The 16,380-nt window shown below is 44.5% G+C and overlaps 1 protein-coding gene across 3 annotated transcripts in view; it reads right to left on the reverse strand.

Annotated features, from left to right (window-relative positions):
• LOC117185936 (neurogenic protein mastermind-like) overlaps positions 1–14,214 on the reverse strand; it is a 170,321-nt gene extending 156,107 nt beyond the window's left edge. Inside the window, exons 1-2 of one of the 3 annotated variants that reach the window (XM_033398859.1) lie at positions 14,019–14,214; positions 13,297–13,398 (exon numbers count right to left, since the gene is read on the reverse strand). The gene's annotated coding sequence lies outside the window, so the exon portion shown is untranslated. Of the gene's footprint in view, positions 1–13,296; positions 13,595–14,018 lie in introns of those variants that run through there. The other 2 variants (XM_033398865.1, XM_033398858.1) reach the window with 2 other exon arrangements.
• Between the last annotated feature and the right edge of the window lie 2,166 nt (positions 14,215–16,380).

Here is a 16,380-nt window from a genome sequence, read left to right on the forward strand (position 1 = left end):
TATTCTCCTTGGAGCCTCTCGAATTCCGGGGAACCTCTCGAACGCTGGTATAGTCGTCTTTTACGCTGGCACTCCTGCCTGGCGCTACCTATTGCAGCGTTCCACCAATACGTTGGCCTGCGGTTGTTCAGGCTTCTTCTTTTCCTTAGCATGGAGGCATCACATGCTTCCAGCGTATGTATAGCCAGTTGGCTTGCTCTCTCTTCAGCCGTACCGTTGGTCTCGTAGTCCTCAAACATGGCCCGGACCATATCCGGCTCTAGCGTTTCGGTCTTATAACCGATCTGCTTGCCAATGAACGGGTTAGGTGCGCCCGCTTCCTGGATTTCACATATGAGGGCTTGGTGGTCACTCCCGGTGTATAAGCCACTAACTTCCCACGTTGTCCTGCGGCTGAGGCTGCTGCAAACGAACGTAAGGTCTATTATAGACCCCGTTCCAGCTCTGCCGAACGTCTGCTGTGTGCCTCTGTTCAGCAGTACGGCATCCAACGTCGCAAGGCATTCTAAGAGCGCCTGTCCCCTTGGGTTCGTTCTCGGGCATCCCCACTCCGTCGCCCAAGCGTTGAAATCGCCGGCTATGAGCGTAGGGTGTTTCTCCCGCGCATCTTCAGCAATCCTTTCCAGTGCCTGCGTCGCCTGCTGTAGGCTGAGGCTCGTGGGCAGGTAGCAGCTATATATGTGCACTCCATTTATCCGGGCTCTGGCGAATCCGTCTCCGACGTATGTTTGCAGTAGTTGCTGTGTGGGACTCGCACAGCTCCATATCGCTGCCTTCTTGCTCGAGCCAGCAATCCACTCTCCCGAGTTGCGATTCCGGTATTGCTCGCTTATGACTGCTACATCAATACGGTGCTCCCTTATGGTCTGGTCCAGCAGCTGCTGTGCCATCTCGCAGTGGTTGAGGTTTAGTTGGATGATTTTCATCTATGCTTCATTTGCGGCATCGCCTTTTGGTACTGCGGGCACCTCGAACTCGTCGTTTGGTGCTTCGGGTCCTTCACCCGGTGGCGCTTGCTAAGAATGCAACTTGGTTCGTCTTTGCAATCTTTGGCCTGGTGGTCGGCTCCTGCGCAATTGTAGCAGCACTTCGTGAAGTCTTGGCTGCTCTTACAATTAGGCGCAGCCTAAAAGTCCGCTAGGACTTCCTCTTGGGTGGACACTTCGTCTATGTCCCTTACCTCCAAGATGACAGTTTCGGTAAGACTCCTTACTTCAACCGTGCTTCCTAGCGCTTCCTTGACTGCTGCCTGCATCTCGTGGGTTCTCGGGTCCGCCGATTTTTCCAGCATCAGCAACAGCTCTCCTTTTGCTGTGCGTCGCACCCCTTGCACCGATTGCCATAGCTTTTTAAGACTTGGCTCTGTCTTGACCTTCCTTAGAATGTCTGCATATGAGACAGTGCTGGTCTTGGTGCCCACCCTTCGGCCTTGGGGACGGGGACGGGTGGGTGGTGTTCCTGGGCTCTGGCCGTGCCCTCTTTCCCGCCCTTTCCGTCACTGCCGGCTGTGTAACCTTGGCTACAGCCTGCTCCGCAGAGATCGCCTGCCAGCACGATTCCAACTCTCGCTGCAGATATTCGATCTCATCCACCAGATCCCTCATTGGGTTCGTGATGGACCTCTTTGGGAGCACCATCAGCTTCCTCAACTCTCTGGCCTTTTGGCCCAAGCTCGCCAAATGCGCCATGGCCCTCTCCTTCGGGTCTGCTTGCTCCTCTTGGGGGCGCTGCAGCGTTGGAGGAGAGGATCTTGCGCGCTCCTCCACTGCTTCCGCCGGCTGGTTTGGCGATCGCGCCAGAGCATTTTTCCGGCGAAAGGGATTCTCCTCATCCCAGGCGAATGAGCTTGTCAGGGGAGTGCTGCAAGCCGCAGCTTGTTCCCGCTGATCGCTCATCTCCGATCTGGCCGTTGATCTGGCAACTCCGGTTGCTGTGGCCGCGCCCTCTATTGGCCAGACGCTGTCGTTTTCCAGCACTTAGCTCCGTGCCTCCAGTCAGCTGTTCTTCCGTCGTTATCCAACACCACTTGCGGTGTGCTCGGCCAATTTTGCCCAAAAACAAAAAGAAGGCAGCAACCAACAAGTGGCGCCAAGAATCACAGCGAAGAAGAATAGGAAAACAGGCACTTACCTGCTGTTCCTTCCCCCCCTTCGGCCTAGGGCTCGACGGCGTCCCACTGGGATTTCGGCCATTACTATTGGCCAGGTGGCCGCTTCTCTGCTTGCGGACTTGCGTTCCGCGCAGGTAAGTAACGCAGCACTACTATGGCTCGCGCTAACTACTCTTTGCCTCTTTTCCAGGCTAACTTCTGTAAACTTTTAATAGCACGGTTTTATTATATGTTCTTCTTTCTTGATCGGCGTATTCGAATGAATGTGTGTTGGCATATCGATACTTGTCGAGGACAACTAATATAACTTATAAACTAATATTCATATCTTACATTCGGGCAACCTGACTACAGATCGCCCACGATCTACACACTAAGGCATACAGTTGGTTAAACATTTCTTATTCGGTATTGTCTTACTTAACATACTATTTCATCGATTTACAACATGAGACCATGGTTTTATCCTTGCACTCTACCCAGGGTTTAAGCCTTGCTGGTTCTAATATACTTCGGAATGGCATTTGCGTCAACTGACAGTCCTCAATGTCGACAACCTCATAACGATCATTATCCAATACTCTATTGATCCTGTACGGTCCGAACTTTGGTGCGAACTTCTTATTGATCCCCGGTGTTGTGTCCACATGCCGGACTGCTACATAGTCACCAGGTTCATACTTTAATGGGGCTCTATGTTTATGGGCATACATCTTCTCATTTCTTTTCTGCGACAACCGTATGTTCTCACTTGCTATTTCTCTTATAGTTTCCAACTCTCTAAGTTCTGACGCTAACTTCTCCTCTAGGTATTCGGTTAATTCATCTACAACGGGTCCTTTCTGGGGTATTCCAAATAACAATGTGCTAGGTGTCTTTTTCGTACTGCTGTTAACGGAGTTATTAATGGCGTGCTCTACCTTGCTCATCAACCTATACCAATCGGCTTGCTCAAGGGGCTCTGACAGTTTTCCTAACATAGGAGTAAGAACACGATTCACCCGCTCCACTTGGCCATTCGCCTGCGGTGCACCTGTAGCTACCTTAATGTGCTCTATCCCTCTCTCCTGCAGAAAACTAGAGAACTCTAACGAGGTGAAACAGGTCCCACGATCTGATTTTATCCTAGTAGGGCGACTATAGAAATCAAAATATTTACTTAAGGCATCCTTCGCTTCCCGCGTGCTGGTACTATTAACCGGGAACAATTTGACAAACTTAGTGAATGCATCTATTACCACAAGGAGGTGTTTTCGCTTAGATCTAATACTCGGCAACGGACCCAAATGATCAACATGTAGGGTATGAAAAGGAACACACGACTTTGGGATACTATGGAGCGTTCTGTTATGGATTGTTTTAGGCATCGAGTGTAGTATACACGGTAGACAGTTTCTGATGAAACTTGCCACCTTACTTCTCATTGACGGAAACCAGTAGGTCCTCAAAAGGTCACTCACGCACTTCTCTGCGTGTGACCGCCTTATCAACTGCTCTTCCATACACATTGGTACATAGAAACATAGTTTGTTTTCACAACTCCTCTTGTAAACAATACCATCTATCATTTCAAAATCTACTTCAATTCCATCCTCTATCATTTTTCGAATCCTAACTACTTCCTTGTCTCGCATCTGTTCTGTTTGCAATATCAAATCAACATCTTCTGGCGTTGCACCTACTACCCCAACTATCAATGATTTTAGTAATCTTTCCTCCTGAAACTCTAACTTGTCCCTCTCTACTGTATCCTCAACACATTTTTTCTCTTTATCTGAATTCCTACTACTAATGTACTTTACTCCCCCCACCACATCGTTAACGCTTCCTCTACATTGGCTCAAATCTCTAATTTCAATCTTCCATCCATCCTTTTCCCTATATTCACTATTCTCTATGTTATCTCTACAATCACCACCAAGGTTCTCTCTATCATCAGACTTCCACCTATTTCCCAACTACTTCCTACTGCACTTGATTCTCCACACTCAATCGCAGGGTTCTGTACGGTACTACTACGCTCTCTATTGATATTTAATTCTCTACACTTAATCACAGGGTTCTCTACGGTACCTCTATGCTCACTACCAGTGTTGTCTCTACTTACACTATTCCTTGTATATTGCTTTCTACTCTTATCTTTTTCTAAATTAGACTTTTCTAAACCGTATTTGACTCTATAACCATCCTCTAACATATTCGTCACTTGATCTTGTCTGCTCAGCGCATCAACGTGCGCCATACTGGCCCCAGGTCTGTGCATAATGGAGTAATCATAGTTCTCTAACTCTAGGGACCACCGTGCTATCTTGGGACTAATTGACTTTCTGGTTAACGTCTGTACTAACGAATTACAATCCGTGATTATTTTGAAGGACCTATGCTCCAAATATGCTCTAAAACGCCTCAATGCATAAATTATAGCCAATGTCTCTAGTTCGAAACTATGATAACGTGATTCTCTTTCTGTTGTTTTGCCGGAATAATAGGACACAGGGTGCATCTTCCCATCATCTTGTCTTTGCATCAGTATTGCGCCATAACCGTATGAACTTGCGTCTGTATGTAATTCCGTTTCTCTATTTGGGCTAAAAATGGCTAATACCGGAGGATTTGCCAACGCATTCTTAAGAGTTTCAACCGTCTTCACCTGTTCTCTATTCATGGGAAACGGACCACCTTCTTTTAACAACTGCACCAAGGGCTTAGCTGTCGTCGCAAATGACAACATGAAACGTCGAAAATACGAAAAGAATCCCAAGCATGAGTGCAGTGCTTTTACAATTTGTGGGACTGGGTATTTTTTCAAGGCCTCAATATGGGAATCACTAGGAACTATTCCGTTTTGATTAACTTTATACCCCAGGAAATCGATGTTTCGATTGACAAACCTACACTTTTTTAGATTTATCTCTAAATTTTGCTCGCTAAACCGAATGCATAGTCTTTTTAATATATCCATGTGTTCTTTAACTGTTTTAGTCGCTACTAATATATCATCCATGTACACTACAATGCTTTTGTTCCTAATAAAGTCTCTCAAGAGCTCCGAAATAAATCTCTGAAAAATAGCGGATCCATTTTTTAGCCCAAAGGGCATTCTCAAGTACTCATACTGTCCCTGCGGTGTCACAATCGATGTATACGGAACTGATTTTTCTTCTACGCCTATTTGATGATACCCACTTTTCAAATCTATAATGGAAAAACAGCACTTGTTTTCTAAAAACTCAAGACAGTCCTCAATAAGGGGCAATGGGAAATTATCTTTAACAATTCGTTTGTTCAGACCACGGTAATCGACACACATTCGAAGTTCTCCTGATTTTTTTTTTACTAGGACCAACGGGGAAGCATAAGGAGACTCACTATGACGGATTACTTTCTTTTCTAACAGATCATCTACTATTTCAGCTACTTTCTCTCTCTCATGGTAGGATAAACGACGCGGAGTACAATGAAATGGTGTTGTTTCTGTTACACGAATCTGCATCTGATACTTTGGTGGTGCTTTAAAGTCAAATTCTTTGTGTAAATAGTATGTCTTAATAACTTCCCTACACTTTTCTGCAAGAGTGAGGCCAAATTCGAAACCTACGTTAATATGTTCCTCTTCATCAATCTCTACCGACGCACAAAAGTTACTGAATTCGTCGCCTTGATTCATATTCTCGATGGCCATTTTGTCATTCCTTGAGTTTTCTTGTGTCTGATTTTTAAATGGATTAGAACGTTTGATTAGCTCGCTTCTTTCTGATTGATTACCATCTAACTTATCATATAGTCTTATGTTAATATTATTTTTACGTTCGGTGAATAAAGACGCGCAGGTTAAACTAATAGCTTTTTGCTTTAACGAACTTAATGATGTGTGTTGCTTCGCATTGATATTTTTCTTATGAACTAATTTTACTTCAATAACTTTAAGGGCATCGCGTCCCAACAATACCGGCAAAGGCAGCATGTTATCATCTACGATGTTTAATAAAACGATATATTTCTTTGTGCAAAATTCAATATGGCACTTAAATTTTCCCCATATGGGAATTGGTTGTCCTCCTAGTCCATAGTATTTCCTAACTTCATTATAGGCTTCAACTATAGCCGACTTCGGTATCAAAGACTTCTGAATAAAACTTACAGGGCTACCTGTATCAAATAGACTAAAAATACTGACGCCTCTTTGTTCACCAAACGGAAGTCATAAAGTGATTAACTGGACAGCCGCTAAATCGTCGTTGTTTTTTTCTCCTGGTCGCTCCTCATCTTGAACTGCAGCTACCCTAGTGGCCATCTTTCGTTTCGGGCACTGCGAATATAGGTGGCTGGTACTCCAACAGTTAAAACATGCCCCATCCGGTCTCTTTGGCTGACTGCATTCCTTCATAACGTGCCCAAATTGCCGACAGTTGTAGCAACGCATTGCGCCACCACCTTGCTGCTGCCCAACTGCCATACTCACATTTAGTTTTCCCTTTGTCATACCTTCGCTACGAATTGCTACGACGCCAGGAGCTCTTCTGACCTTATCATAGGTGACCATCTTGTCACGCAACTCGTTGAGTGTGCTGCAATATAGCATGGATGCTGCCATGCCCGTCTTGTCCTGCAGTCCCTCTACGATGAATTTGACCACATCGCTCGTGGCCATGTCTGCTTGCGACGCTATGCTGCACGTTGCGACGAAATATTGCAATGCGCTTTCATTATTTGCAATTTTCCGTGCCTCCAGTCGCTTTCCAATGTCCCACGCTGTCACTTTCTGCTCAAAGGCGTTGAGCAATTCTGCTCGCATCAATTGCCAAGTCAAAGGCGCCACATGGTCGATGTACGCCTTCGCCGATCCGCCTAGCAGCCGCATCGCTAATATCCAGCATTTGGACTCGGACACAACATGGAAATTCATAATGTCCTCAAAGTTACTTATCCAACTGGTTACAGCCTGGTCGTCATCTCCAGAAAATGGACGCATCAACGCCTCAATGTGTGTCAAGTCGATGCAATCTCTCGGCGTTTCCAACTCCATAGCCTCTTTCTCCGTTTTCAATATGCTTAATTTGAGATCAGCTAAGCGCTTGCGAGAAACGTACAATTGTTCCAACTGCTGCAAACGGCGCGATTCTTCTTCGTATTCATCTGATCGCATGGTCAATTTCGAACAAGCGTTGTCTTGTCGCGGCATGAATGCTTCTCGAGCCTTCTGCACATTTTCACCATATTCTTCTGGCGCCGCTTTTACTGCGTGTTGTGCACTACGGTTGTCTCTATCTGGCTCGCGCTCAACCGGGACTGCAAAAATGTCTGCCTGTATAGTCTCGTCTGCGCTTGGCGCCGTATTTCCTAGCTCATGCGTGTCTTCCATGATTTTTTTCACTGCTGTACGTAATTGGTGTATGTTGGCATCTTGATCAAAATATACGTTATGTCGCTACGCAATATGTCGCTAAGTTCACTTTTGGTTTTCGCTCTTATGTCTGCATTGTTCATCGCAGTTTTTTTTTTTTTTTGTGCAAACCCCACACCTGATATGTAAACTTTTAATAGCACGGTTTTATTATATGTTCTTTTTTCTTGATCGGCGTATTCGAATGAATGTGTGTTGGCATATCGATACTTGTCGAGGACAAGTATCGATATATCGAGTACATTGGTATTTCTTATAATACTATCGATGAGTAAATCTTAAACTAATATTCAAATCTTATAAACTAATATTCATATCTTACACTTCCGACGTTTTCCACTGAATTATACGGAACGATTTAAAAACACGACCGCACTCACTAGAATACTCTGTATCTGTAGTACTCGCTTATGTGTGTGTGTGTGTGTGTCTCGGTGACTGCTGCTGCGGTTTGTTGCGCGATAAGCATACGGATATGTCAGTTAATTATTTGTTTATATTCAGTATTTTCTTGTACATAGCCAGCATGAAGCTTGTACATATGTACACGAGGTGTATGTCCATCGGATATGTGCCCAAGTGCCATTCGTATACCCTTTTGCATAGGCACTGTATGTATTGTATACACGATTTCTTGCTGATTAAAGCAAAACTCACACTCGATCCACGTTTTAATGGGGCCAACAGACTGCTGTTAGATCTGTCCGGCCCTCGCTTTCATTTGCAAATGGAATCACTTTTTTGGGTGTCTGCAAGGAACCCCCCTGCCTGCAACCTCAACACCACCAAAACAGCAACAGTAATGCGGCAGCAGCAAGATGTGGCAGCACCGAAACAGGTGATAAGGAAGAAAGCGCAAGCAGACTGGACTCCCGGACCGACGGCTTGGAAAACCGGTGCAGAAATCGCTGTTGCAGCAGCGTCTGTTGTTGTTTTTACGCGTAAGTGTGTGTGTGTGTGGGTTTGGTGAGAGCATGCAACACTTGCAACACGAAAACTGCACTCGAATCGGATGCAGCATGGCGGCCACAGCTGAACGCCTGCTACCTTGCGCCGGCTCAACACCTGGAATGGGGCACAAATATTCGGGATAGGCCGGGACGAGCTGCAGTCCCACATCCCGATTCAAAGGAGTCACGATACTCCACAGAGGGCATGGCATGGGCCATGAGGCAGGCGGTGTGGAGGTGAGGCCAGTGCAGAGGGCGTGTGTTAGGGGCGGTTTGTGTGTGGTGTGTCTCTGTTCCAGAAGGGATGTTTCGCGTGTCTCCGTGGAGAGGGTTGGCCTTTACGAGGAGTGACTATGCGACTGTGGGTGAGGCTGTGGCTGTGGCGTTGCCGATGTCTTCGTCACCATCGAACGCTGCACAGACAAAAACCCGAATATCCGAATACAGACCTGAAACAGCAAAAGCTTCCCCATACCCTGCTCCAACGGGGTATGGCATATATTTTTAAACCGATTGCGAGTTTTGAAATTTAAATGAAGAAAATTTCGATTTTTTAAGGATGATTGTGGGAAAGTCTCAAGCGGCACATTTTTATAATCTAAAGTGTAATTCTCTTTAGATTTGAGCAAGATTTTTCGCTGGGTCTGAAAGGGTATTCGGGGAATCGGGGAGCCCGCCTTTCTGGTTGGAAACCTGTTTGCCCAGCCAGCCAGTTAGCCAGTAAGTGAGTGAGTGAGTGAGTGAGCAAAGAGCAGCATTGACCCCAACTGAGTCAACGACAAAATATGCCAGTGCCAGAGACAGAGCCCGAGACAGAGACAGAGCCAGCGCCAGATCCGCTGGAGCCCCAGGGCCTGCTCTCCAGAAGGGATCTCTCGAATCGAAATAATGCAGAACATGGTGCGAAATATTTAATACAACGACGGGGAACGTTGTGAGTTGCTGCGGACACCGCAACTCTACAGTTATACCCGATACTTAGTCAGTATGGCTGTCCTGCGGCAGACGCCGCTAATATTGAACGACACGACAAAGAGTGCGTGCGAGAGAGACAGAAAATCAGTCTGAGCGTGACGTCGGGCGCTGCTTAGCCACTGCAAATTGATTTCTTGCTTATGGCTACAAAAATGATCCGATTTGATCCAGATTCAGCAATCTGATAGATATGGTCATTATCTATGATTCTGCGTTTTTAGTTTTCTCGAATGTGCAATATTGTGGATGCAACAGATTTTCGTACTTTGTGTGGGCGGAAGGGGGTGGGACGAAATTTTGAGATATACGTTTTATAGTGAGATCTAACAGGAGTGCGGATACTAAATTTGGTTACTCTAGCGTTAATAGTCTCTGAGATTTGTGGATGCCCCAGATTTTCGTCCTTTGCGGGGGCGGAAGGGGGTGTGGCGAAATTTTGAAACAAACTCGTCTCGGTCCGATATATTAGGAGTGTGGATACCAAATTTGGTTGCTCTAGCTTTTGTAGTCTCTGAGATCTAGGCGCTAATGTTTTACTCTAAGCAAAGCCGCCTATGCTACGTGTGTGTTAGAGAGAGACAGGGCGAGAAAAAATGAAATTGTTTTCTTGATGCTGGCTATAATAATAATACGATCCAATTCAGATTCCGCAGTCTTAAATATATGGTCATTCTCTACAATTCTACGTTTTTGGTTTTCTCATATCTTTAAAATTGTGGGTGCCACAGATTTTCGTCCTTTGTGGGGGCGGAAGTGGGCGGGGCGAAGTTTTGAAATATTTTTGTAGCAGTGACATATCACAGAAGTCTGGATCCAAAACATCGTTGCTCTAGCTCTTATAGTCTTTGAGCACTAGGCGCTGAAGGGACGGACAGACGGACAGACGGACGGACGGACAGACAGACAGGGCTGAAGGGGACGGACAGACGGACAGACGGACGGACGGACAGACAGACAGGGCTCAATCGACTCGGCTATTGATGCTGATCAAGAATATATATACTTTATGGGGTCGGAAACGATTCCTTCTGGACGTTACACACATCCACTTTTACCACAAATCTAATATACCCCAATACTCATTTTGAGTATCGGGTATAAAAATGCTGAAAAGATGTTTTGCCTGACAAAAAGAGGACTACTGCAGCAGCAGCAGCGGCGGCAGGGACAGGGGCAGGGGCAGAGACCCAAACCTGTTTACGGTTCAAACGAGGGGGAACGTTGTGAGTTGCTGCGGAGACCGCAACTCTACATTTATACCCGATACTTAGTCAGTATGGCTCTCCTCCGGCAGACGCCGCGAATATTAAACGACACGACAAAGAGTGCGTGCGAGAGAGACAGAAAATCAGTCTGAGCTTGACGTCGGGCGCTGCGTAGCCACTGAAAATTGATTTCTTGCTTTTGGCTACAAAAATGATCCGATCTGATCCAGATTCAGCAATCTGATAGATATGCTCATTATCTATGATTCTGCGTTTTTAGTTTTCTCGAATGTGCAATATTGTGGATGCAACAGATTTTCGTCCGTTGTGGGGGCGGAAAAGGGTGGGGCGAAATTCTGAGATATACGTTTTATAGTGAGATCTAACAGAAGTGCGGATACCAAATTTGGTTACTCTAGCCTTAATAGTCTCTGAGATTTGTGGATGCCCCAGATTTTCGTCCTTTGCGGGGGCGGAAGGGGGTGTGGCGAAATTTGGACACGAAACGGTCAAGGTCCGATATCACAGGAGTGTGGATACCAAATTTGGTTGCTCTGACTCTTATAGGTTCTGAGATCCTTGAACTCATATTTTGCAATTGACAAAACCGACCATGAAACCTGTGTGTTAGAGAGAGACAGAGCGAGAAAGAATGAAATTGTTTTCTTGATTCTGGCTATAATAATTACACGATCTGGTTGAGATTTTACACTCTAGAACATATAGTCATTCTCTACGATTTTGCGTTTTTGGTTTTATCGTATCTTTAAAAATGTGGATGCCACAGATTTTCGTCCTTTGTGGGGGCGGAAGTGGGCGGGGCGAAGTTTTGAAATATTTTTGTAGCAGTGACATATCACAGAAGTCTGGATCCAAAACATCGTTGCTCTAGCTCTTATAGTCTTTGAGCACTAGGCGCTGAAGGGGACGGACAGACGGACGGACGGACGGACGGACGGACGGACAGACAGACAGGGCTCAATCGACTCGGCTATTGATGCTGATCAAGAATATATATACTTTATGGGGTCGGAAACGATTCCTTCTGGACGTTACACACATCCACTTTTACCACAAATCTAATATACCCCAATACTCATTTTGAGTATCGGGTATAAAACTCCACATTGCGGCAAGACAGTGTGTGTGTGTGTGAGTAAGCCTTGGTTTAGGCTCGGGTTATCTCGGCTTAATTGGGTCATTCACACGCGCCACTTGCTCCCGACAGAGAGGGAGATATACTCGTGAATGGAGAGCAACAGGGAGAGAGAGAGATGATACTTATTCCGCATAACTTAGGGTTTTACTGCTTATATTTTATATGAATGATTTAGGTTTAAGATCTATGTACATCTGTAATACCCTAACAGTACCCTTGTAGAGGGTATCTATCTCACATACACACACATGCCACAACTTCCGGTAGCAAGTAGCTGGGGCATACATTACACACTCGAAGATACTATTGTACATTTTGTACACGTTAGTTGTTAGACCACTCAAGACACCAGAAGACACTATGGAGAAGCAGAAGGAGAAGAGGAGTGGATACAAACAGAGAGAAAGAGAGATAGAGACAGAGACAGAAGTGACATTTGGTGGCAGTAACACGAGCATGAGTTTTGATGGCAAAGCGTAAAGAAAACTGTTCGAAATGTGTGGAATGTGTGCAAGCAAACAAATGAGCGTTGAGGGAAACTTTTTGGTAACTGGGAACGATTTGCTGCTCAAAATTTTCCAAAGAAAACTGAAGAATGTCCCGTCTATAGAGGGAAATGGCTTTATTGATTAAAATGTTGATTTCCTGTAGCTTTAAAAGTAGCGGGTTATAGAAATTTCAGTCGATATTATCTCAAATCGAATTGGTTTTAAAGAAGATTCGAGAGACCTTCAGGTTCCTGGGGCATTCAACACTCCCTCTCTCTGGCACTTTCCACAACTCGACTCTATCTCTCTTTCTCACACATACTGTGTCGCGCTGCTACCTACAGAACCACAAAGGATATGGGGATCAAGAATGGTTCTGCAACGAGCGATCAGGGAAAGCAAAGGGAAGGTACAGGGACAGAAACGCAAACCCAAACACAAGGCAAAGTCAACAGCGCAGCAACAGAGCAGCAAAGCCAAACAAACGCAAAGAGAGAGAGAGAGAGAGAGAGAGTAAAAACCGAACCGACAACTTCTGAGAAACAGAAGATAGAGCGAGAGAGAGAGATCAGAAATGCTCTCCCCGCAGCAGCAGCAGAAGCAGCAGTGGTACATTGTACATCCATCATTTTTTCTAGTCATTGCAACAACAAGAATGCAGTCTTAGCCACATTTATTTGGCAATTCCTCGGTTTCTCAATACAAAAAAAGCAACAACCATAGACAAACACACACAAAAACTGGTCTTGATCTATTTTTAAGTCCAAGCTTCGGCTTGGAAGCTTTTGCTCGAGCTTTAAGCAACACACATATGTACAAAGTACACGAAACATAAAAAACATCAATCAAACGAAGTTCTAGCAGCGCGAATGGCTCAAGGTCTGATCGAAAATAAACCACGAAACTGGTTTCGCCACCACCCACAGCAAATACAGACGGGCACCATTTGATACCCTATGGGAGATGTACCCTATTTGGGGGGTGAGATAAGAGGTGCGAACTTACCCCAGCAGCTGGGCGATAATCCAATTTGATTTTGTTTATTTATTATAGTATTCCATTTAGTAGTCAATTACTCGTAGTATTTCCACAGATATTGGTTGTTCACTTTTGTTTTTGTTTTTATTTGATGTTCGCAACAGCAACAAATGTAAGCATGGTAAGCAAAAACAACGAGCACGAGAGAGAGAGAGAGATCAAGTCAGTTCTCTCTTTACTCTTTCTCTTTCACACTCTTCCGCCAAGGTGTATTTTTATAACGTGAGGCATTCCAAGGAAGGGAATCGCCTCCCTCCACGATAATTGTTTATTTTTGATTAATTTAAGGCCACAATTTATGTGCCACAATGAGAGGAAAAGAGGCAATAGGCTACTCGATGAATGCCTCACATTTCATTTATACACCTTATGCCAAGCAATGCATGTTAGAGAGTGTTTGTGTGTGCGTGTGTGAAAACCAAAACAAAACACGCAAAAAACATTGCGAGACAGAGAGGAAGAGAGCGAATATTGGTTTTGTAGTTTCTTTTGATTTTGCTGTTAGCGGGCCCTGCAACATGTTGCATGTGTTTTTTTGCCGTAAATATCTGGCCGTAACGGTAAAGGCAAACGCAGCACAGCACTCTTTGGAAAAGTAAAAGCCGCAGAGCGGAAACAAAAACACAAACAAACACACACACACACATTCAGGGACAGGGGACGCTATCGCGGGGGTTGGTTTAAATTACTTGTAAATAATATTATAAACACTACATAAACAATCAATTGAGTAACTTTTTATCCAAGCTGTTTCGAGCAAACCGCACAGTTCAACACACAAGCCACTCTTTATTTAATTCTTTGTTTAAACATGTTCCCAGTGGAAGCACTTTTTAGTTTACTTGTTGTACCGAAAGTCCGAAAAAATTAAGAACCCGAAATGTATAAACAATGGATAATACATTTATTTAATTTTGCCGGAATTTTCGGAATTCAGAAGAAAATTCGGCGCAGTTTTGTTTTGTTGTTTCATTGATCGCGGCAGAAAAATTTGTGAGACCATTTTTTCATTTTTCTGGCTGCAATGTGCCCAATTTTACTATTCATGTTGCTGGAAACAATGTTGCCGGCAATCTAAAGAAATGTAAGGCAAAACGGACCAGAACACACGACCAGTAACCATACAGTATATAGATGTGCCAGTTCATACAACGAAAGCGTCACACACTGGCTAGCGCGTTCAGTACCCCAGAGTGACGTCATCATGAGAGAGAGAGCGCAGAGAGAACATCTTTGCATGTGTTAGTACACACGCAATATGTTTCGACAAAAATATGTGATTGTATGCTTTTTCAGATTTTTTTGAACTCTCTCAGGTCTGGTTCTGTTTTGCCACCAGCATGTTTTAGTGTATGGGTGCACATGCATTCTCACGTACTTTGCGTGTGTGTGTTTAGTATTGCTGGCCGCTAGAACTGAAATTTGAGTTTGGTTCTTGTTTTGGGTCTTTTGATGGACTGACCTACCGCCACAAAATAAATGAAAAATGGGCAGGGGGTGGGGGTATGGTACACTAGGGCGCGGGAAATGAAATAAAAGCTGTTATTTGTTTGATTTATACCACAAAATATAAAATATTACAATAATAAAATTACACATTTATTTCCTTATTTTAAACAGGTTTATTATAAATTATAAAAATTATGCAAACGCCGTCGGTTCTCGACTTTTTAGTTTATTATAACTAAAACAATGATGTATCTAAATATACAATATAAGAAAAAATATACACATGTAAGATATGAATATTAGTTTATAAGATTTGAATATTAGTTTAAGATTTCCTCATCGATAGTATTATAAGAAATACCAGTGTACTCGATATATCGATACTTGCCCTCGACAAGTATCGATATGCCAACACACATTCATTCGAATACGCCGATCAAGAAAGAAGAACATATAATAATAAAACCGTGCTATTAAAAGTTTACATATCAGGTGAGGGGTTTGCCCAAAAAAAAAAAAAAAAAAAAAAAAACTGCGATGAACAATGCAGACATAAGAGCGAAAACCAAAAGTGAACTTAGCGACATATTGCGTAGCGACATAACGTATATTTTGATCAAGATGCCAACATACACCAATTACGTACAGCAGTGAAAAAAATCATGGAAGACACGCATGAGCTAGGAAATACGGCGCCAAGCGCAGACGAGACTATACAGGCAGACATTTTTGCAGTCCCGGTTGAGCGCGAGATAGATAGAGACAACCGTAGTGCACAACACGCAGTAAAAGCGGCGCCAGAAGAATATGGTGAAAATGTGCAGAAGGCTCGAGAAGCATTCATGCCGCGACAAGACAACGCTTGTTCGAAATTGACCATGCGATCAGATGAATACGAAGAAGAATCGCGCCGTTTGCAGCAGTTGGAACAATTGTACGTTTCTCGCAAGCGCTTAGCTGATCTCAAATTAAGCATATTGAAAACGGAGAAAGAGGCTATGGAGTTGGAAACGCCGAGAGATTGCATCGACTTGACACACATTGAGGCGTTGATGCGTCCATTTTCTGGAGATGACGACCAGGCTGTAACCAGTTGGATAAGTAACTTTGAGGACATTATGAATTTCCATGTTGTGTCCGAGTCCAAATGCTGGATATTAGCGATGCGGCTGCTAGGCGGATCGGCGAAGGCGTACATCGACCATGTGGCGCCTTTGACTTGGCAATTGATGCGAGCAGAATTGCTCAACGCCTTTGAGCAGAAAGTGACAGCGTGGGACATTGGAAAGCGACTGGAGGCACGGAAAATTGCAAATAATGAAAGCGCATTGCAATATTTCGTCGCAATGTGCAGCATAGCGTCGCAAGCAGACATGGCCACGAGCGATGTGGTCAAATTCATCGTAGAGGGACTGCAGGACAAGACGGGCATGGCAGCATCCATGCTATATTGCAGCACACTCAACGAGTTGCGTGACAAGATGGTCACCTATGATAAGGTCAGAAGAGCTCCTGGCGTCGTAGCAATTCGTAGCGAAGGTATGACAAAGGGAAAACTAAATGTGAGTATGGCAGTTGGGCAGCAGCAAGGTGGTGGCGCAA

This window comes from Drosophila miranda (genome assembly GCF_003369915.1).
Source record: "Drosophila miranda strain MSH22 chromosome Y unlocalized genomic scaffold, D.miranda_PacBio2.1 Contig_Y2_pilon, whole genome shotgun sequence".
In the NCBI taxonomy this organism is placed as follows: Eukaryota; Metazoa; Arthropoda; class Insecta; order Diptera; family Drosophilidae; genus Drosophila; species Drosophila miranda.